The sequence below is a fragment of the Oratosquilla oratoria genome, chromosome 26 (assembly GCF_046742065.1).
Source record: "Oratosquilla oratoria isolate Oo_2021 chromosome 26, ASM4674206v1, whole genome shotgun sequence".
Taxonomy (NCBI): domain Eukaryota; kingdom Metazoa; phylum Arthropoda; class Malacostraca; order Stomatopoda; family Squillidae; genus Oratosquilla; species Oratosquilla oratoria.
Genome location: NC_134802.1, coordinates 13,416,624 through 13,424,123, shown reverse-complemented (window position 1 = coordinate 13,424,123; position 7,500 = coordinate 13,416,624).

Sequence of the window (7,500 nt, the reverse complement as noted above, 5' to 3'; positions counted from 1 at the left end):
ACAATCTCAACGTAACATAAATTTCTTCCACTTAATTCCAATATATTCCATAATAACAACCATACATTACCCATTCAAAGCATCCCTGATACTCGCTTTGTCTCCCTTTCCATAACATGCGAGCATAATTCATCCGCCCCAGAGGATTCAAACCGGCTGCGCACAGACCCGCGTAACAGCCACCTCATCCCCCCAGACAGCATACCCACTTTCCACATCAACCACCCAACAACTTTCAACGAACGTTGCCTTCGACTACTACAATTGCAACGTCAGCAACACCACCACCTGCTGACCATTACCACACCGCTCGATTCAGCTCACGGTATCAAGGTAACCATTATACCTTCAGATACCCACGTGCCCAACGCACGTAAACCTTACTCTATTCCATCTCTCTATATATATATATTAATTCCACATTTATTAAATTTATACATATTTAGTTTCTCTGTATTTATATACTTTATGTACACCTTTTTCTTTTGGTTGTCATACCTTTCTCATAATTTAACCAGTAGCTCTTATAATTATATGTTTCAACACTTAATATATTTTGCCTAATTTTAAAACAACATATATTTGAATATGCAATAACTTTTACTAGATTTAACTATTACATAATATCACATTCATATGCATTCTTCCAGTTAAGTAATTCTTGTTTAAACTATATACATTTATATATACAATAACCTTTAATTGCTTTCACTACGTATTACCCGTTTATATTTAGATAGAACTTATACATTTTTATCAATGTAACCTATTTTACTGCTGTAAACCCATTTTTATATATAACCAATACAATTAAAAAAAAAATTATGACAACCATAGTTAATTCTATTATAAGTATAATATCACAATATTAAACTCCTTACTACATCATATTATTTCCACATTTTATTATTATTATATGTATATATATATATTATAATTTTACATATGTAATCCCGTTATACTGTATAACCGTTGACACCCTATACCCCCCTCCCTTATCTAAGCATAACATATTACCCCTTAGTTACTGTATACCAAATATTTCTAATTTAACTATTTTAAACTAGACCACCCATCTCACCTAACTATTAATAATACATGCATCTCTAGTTAACCACTAACATGGCAACAGGAACGAGAAGCAAATTAAAAAAAGCGGTAGAAACCATCCTCTCTAAATCTCAAGAGGAAAACCCATCACGCAACTCAAAACTAGACAAAGACGAACCAGATCCTCACCAATTAAATCCACAGGTTGACATTACCACAAAGCCCTTAGACCATAACCGCTCACTTACCTCCGACCACGACGCCCCTAAGGCAGGTACCCCAACAATCCCTCTTTATGAGAATGATATCTTACCCTTTTTTAACCAACCCTCTCAAATAGACCCCTTTCACCCCTCACAACTACAACCACCCATTCCTCCCATCCATCCAAATATGCAAACTACACCTCCTATAAGCCATAATCAGTTCAAACCCCATATCCCAACACACAATACCTCCTCTCACATTCAGCCACAGAACCAACCCTCTCAAATAGACCCAACCCTCTCAAATAGACCCCTCACAACTACAACCACCCATTCCTCCCATCCAGCCAAATATGCAAACTACACCTCCTATAAGCCATAATCAGTTCAACCCCCATATCCCAACACACAATACCCCCCTCCCATTCAGCCACAGTACCAACCCCACCATCACGCTCCCCATGCCTACCAAAACTTCCCCTTTCCTTCTCCCCATACCCCAACTGGTCAAGCCACCTCCACACCATACCACCAACCACCACCTAACCTTCCTCCAAACCCACAATATTATCCTTACCCACAACCTCAACCAACAATAATTAACAACTATCAAACCATTACCCCCCTCACAGAAATCCCAACCTTTTCCCAAGATAGTGGATTATCCATTACAGACTTCTTGACAGCATGTGACCTGTTTTTCTCAAAGAACCAACACTACTCTGACTCAGATAAAATTAATTTGTGCCGTCAGAAAATAGACCCATCTGACATTTGCCGTTCAAAGGCAAGGATGCTAGACAGTTTAGTTGCATGTGGAATCACATATCAAGAATATAAACACCACCTTCTTAATGTCTTTCACAACAAACAAGCAAACAACATCACTTTCCTTCTCACTTTCCTCAATAACACTAGAGTCCAACCACATTCCGTTACGAACATTATGGATTTCGTAGCAAACGGAATTAAAGAAGTCAGAGAGGACCTGGAGAATAACTCTCCTTGGATCCACACTGACCAATTTGGTCAAAAGGTCATGACCATACAACACTTACTAACATTCTTTGAGATAGGTTTCTATCTCTCCCAACTCCCTCCAAAGTGTTTAAAGGAAGCCTCCAAAAGGGAACTAAACACTAGAAACCCTCTAGCTTATACCTATATCCTAGACATCACCAATGCTTGCAATGTATCCTTATCCACCCCCCACTATCTCCCCAGACTAAATAGCCTTCAGTCACAGCAGCCCCCTCCCACCAATCAAGGACAACCTTCTAAGTGGTGCTCCTACCATTCATCACCCAGTCACAACACTAGAGACTGCATACAAAAACAACAAATGCAAACACAGGCACCACGCCACCCTATCCCTTGCTCAGTTCATGGAACCATTTCCCACACCGATGCCCAGTGTCGAACAACAATACCCGCAGGTACAACACCACCCCATCCCTTGCTCAGTTCATGGTACTACCTCCCATACGGATGCGCAATGCAAGGTGCAATATCAAACCATACAAGCTCCACCCCCCTCCAAACCTCCACTCCTACCTACACCAACACATCCAAACAAATACTGCAGCCTACACAAAACAACAACTCACTCCAACGAAGAGTGTTACCTACAGAAATCACAACCACAACCTCACCAGAGAACTAACAAACCATTCACCACCCCTCGACAAACAGTTCCCTCCCACACGACACGCACAACTCAACACCGATTGGGGGAACGTGTACCAGCCTCACGCACCAAACCACCATAGGAATATCTCACACACAACACAACTACGTCACCCTAAAAGTGACTTTAGATCAACTCACAGTTGACATGATGGTTGATACAGGAACAAACCTGAACATCATCCCAAGAGCTCTCTATGAAGCATTAAATGACCCACCCCAAATTCAATTTTCCAATATGGAAGGACTCCTACTAGAAGGGAGCACCATTTCTCTACACGACACCATAGACTTAAATATAGAAGTCAACAACTTCCAAGTAGGTTTCACACCTTTCCACATAGCTGACGAATGAAGTCTCGATCAACAAGGTATAATAGGATTAAAATCATTGAGGACATGGAAAACTATTATAGACCTAGAGAAAAATAACATCTTCTCAGATGTGAATGATGAGCCAACTGTCCCTGAGACACCCGACTCAGACACACAACCTCTCTCATGTCTCCCTTCCTCAAATACTCCATTTCCAACTAACAGCTATTCCTTCCGACCACCCCCTTATGTCACCTCAAAGGCATTGATGTCTAACACAGTCATCATTCCCCCTAGACATTCCATGACTGTCCCACTATTCATACCCGGAGCAATCGGACATCAGGACGCCATAATTGACTCAGAAACGTCTAGACTTACCAACATCTCAATTGAACACTCTTGGGACATAATCCAGGAAAATAGAACGGCCTTAGCCATGTTAACTAACCTCTCAGACCAACACCGTAAAATCAGGAAGAATACTAACATTTGCGCAGTCCACCTCCATAATTCCCCTATCCAGGAACCACTCCCACAACACATCAACCCAGTAAGACCAACACAACCCCTCACCCCTATCCATCTAGACCAAATCATAACATCAGCTGACGGAGAAATTCATAACGAGCTATTAGCTCTCCTACAGAGGAATAGATCAGCTGTCGCCTTAGAAGGTGAACCACTAGGCAAATGTGATATAATCAAACATCACATCCAAATTCCCCCTAACACCCCCCCCCTTCATACACCCCCGCTTACCGCATACCTCACAGTAGGAAATCCCAAGTCAATAGCAGTGTACAAGAGATGATACACCAAGGCGTAACTTCCCATTCAGACTCCCCATGGAACAGTCCCCTCTTTTTGGTCCCTAAGAAAGACGGCACCCTACGCCCTGTTGTAGATTTTAGGAGTGTCAATCATCTAACTCAATCTGACCCCCACCCACTACCTGCCATGCAGGACGTCCTCCAATCAATAGGTACCGGTAACTCGGTTTTTTCCACCATTGACCTTAAGTCAGCCTTCTGGCAAGTAGAACTCACAGAAGAATCAAAACCCGTAACTGCATTCTCCACTGATAAAGGACATTTCCATTTTCAACGTATGCCCTTTGGCCTTAAAAACGCCCCCTCAACCCAACAACGGTTGATGACCCGCATATTCAGTGACATGATAGGAGTCTCATTATTCGTCTATTTAGACGACCTCATTATATATAGCCCCACAGAAAGAGACCACCTTAACACTTTAGAGATTGTCATCAAACGTCTCAAATATACGGGGTTAAAGATTCAATTAGGGAAATGTAGATTCCTCATGAAGGAACTCACCTTCCTAGGCCATAAAGTGGATACAAAGGGGATTCATACAAACACAGATAAAATAGATACAATAAACAATTTCCCAACCCCCAGAAACGCAAATGAAGCACGAAGTTTCATAGGGCTAGCCTCATACTACAGACATTTCATCTACAATTTTGCACACATAGCTTCCCCCCTAACCAAATTCACAAGGAAAGGCGAACCATTTCAATGGTCAGAAACAGAACAACAAAGTTTCGACACACTGAAACACTCTCTGACCACAGCCCCTGTACTAGCCTTCCCTGACATGAAGAAAGAATTCTTTCTTTACACAGACGCCTCCTCTAAAGGAATAGGCGCAGTCCTACAACAGAAGGATGATAATGGCAAAGAGCACCCCATAGCCTACGCAAGTAGAGTCCTCAATAAAGCTGAAAGTAACTACTCAACTACACACAAAGAAGGACTTGCAATCATATGGGCACTAAAACACTTTAAATACCTCATTTTAGGCTACAAGATTACCATACTAACAGACCACCAACCCCTAGTCTATCTTTTTAACTCCAAAGACTTACATGGGAGAGTTGCTAGATGGAAAGCAACTCTCCTTGATTACGATCCCAAGATCGTATACTTAGCTGGGAAAGCTAACGTAGTGGCAGATTGCTTGAGCAGACAAACCCACATCACCCCCATAACCCAAACCACATGCATACCTATGCAAGAACTCAGAGATGAAACTGAAAGAGACCCTATATGGTCTCCAATAAAACAACATCTCCTTTCACAAACCCCCTTACAGTCCCGACCACCTGTCCCTATAGAGGAACTCAAACTGGTCGACGGAGTCATAAGGAGAACCACTAACACCAGAGAGGTTACTGTTATCCCCAGAGCCAAAGTCCCCAAGGTCCTACACATATTGCACGACAGTGCAATGGGAGGCCACTCAGGCAGAGATAAGACACTAAACACTGCTAGGCACACATATTACTGGCTTAACATGAAAAGAGATATAACCACACACATAGATTCTTGTGTAACTTGTAACCAATTCAGAGGCCCTGACCCGAAACAAATCCACATCAAAGACATCCCACTCCCTGCTGAGCCATGGGAAACACTTGGCATTGACCTACTGAAAATGCCAACGAGCCATCAAGGTTCCAACTATGTACTCACAGCAGTAGAATATTTCTCTAAATACACAATCCTAATACCACTCCAAGACAAAACAGCAGAGACTGTAGCCAAAGCCCTAGTTAACAATATCTTTTGTAGATACAACATACCACACACAATGTTATCTGACAATGGATCAGAATTTAAAAATGAGGTGATGCGCGAAATAGCACACCTCTACAACATTGACCAAACATTTGCCACTGCATACCACCCACAGGGAAATGGTCTGACTGAGCGAACAAATCGCAAGGTCCTAGAGGTTCTCAGACCCTCGGTCAACGACCTCATGGACAGTTGGGAAGATTGGCTACCACAGGTACAAACCAGTATCAATAGCACAGTCAATTCCGCAACAAAGATGTCCCCACATGAGATCATTTTCGGCCAACCAATGCGCCTACCCTACCAAATATTCAACCAACCACCCCCACCCTTATACAACCTAGATAACCTCACTCACTGCATCAAAAGAGGTATGCAAACCATTTACAAACAAGTTAGAGCAAACTTGAAAGAAGCCCAGGAAAAGACAAAGACAAAACAACACAAACGCTCAATCCCACTTGACATAGCGCTTGGTGACACTGTCATGGTCAAAGACTCAACCAGGACTAACAAACTCAGACCCAAGTTCTTAGGTCCCTTCACAGTCACAAGCTCACTCCCTAACAATGTTTTTTTACTAACGGATCCTTCCGATCACACAACCGTGACCATACATGGAGAGAAGCTGAGAAAGGTCAAACTCAACCTCGACCCAATCCCACTTCCCATCAACAACCCACCTACCACGACCACACATAACTCACCCAAACGCAAGTCTCATCCCATGACTCTGCGTCGACGCAACTAAACATGCACTCTAGCTCTCGCCCCTGAAGATGCAGGACGTCATGTATCTATCAGTGGAGGTTAAAATGGCCCATTTCCAATAAGAACTCCCTTCCGCATATCTAATGAAACTTCTCCACTTCCTTCCGACCAATATAACCTTAGCGAGAGTCAGATAAACATATCCTCATTCACTGAGACATAACCTTCATCCTCCAAAATGAAATACATCATTAATTACCCACCTTAAACATCAACTATCTTTAAAAAAAAAAAAAAATTATTCTTAGCAACATACCTATGGACTCGATCAAGAGATTCTCCCTTTCGGAAATCTACCCCTACCCACCCATACCTAAGGTCCCCGCTACCATCCTTCCAAGTAAAATAGACATGGTACACCTACTGAATAAATCGACTACTCTTGACATGGACACCTTCGACCTCCATTGCCAAAAACTGCCCTACACATCCACAACCCTCTCAATCTTAATCATCCTCTTTATAGTTATGGTATTAACCAAATTCTTTTGCACGAAGTAACACCTTCCAAAACCTCTCAACCCCCATTCCCGATTTACTGTAAACCTAGATTAAGTTTATTCTTGTGTCTCACCCAATATCTTAAATAACATAATAATTCTTACGAAAAACTATATACATACTATGAAATAAAACAAGTGCTAAGTGACACACCAAACTGACCATAGAACAGTGTTTAGAAAATGACACTCCCTACAGTGATAGTGATAAAACACATGAACGCCATAACATTTAGAAAGTGATTTAAACAGTGTTATCAAATATATAGTGAAACCTTTCATATGATATTTGATATATGTAATCTGGTGAGACACAACACTACTCTTCGGAGACACAACATCGCATACCCATATTTACAGTTCATGATC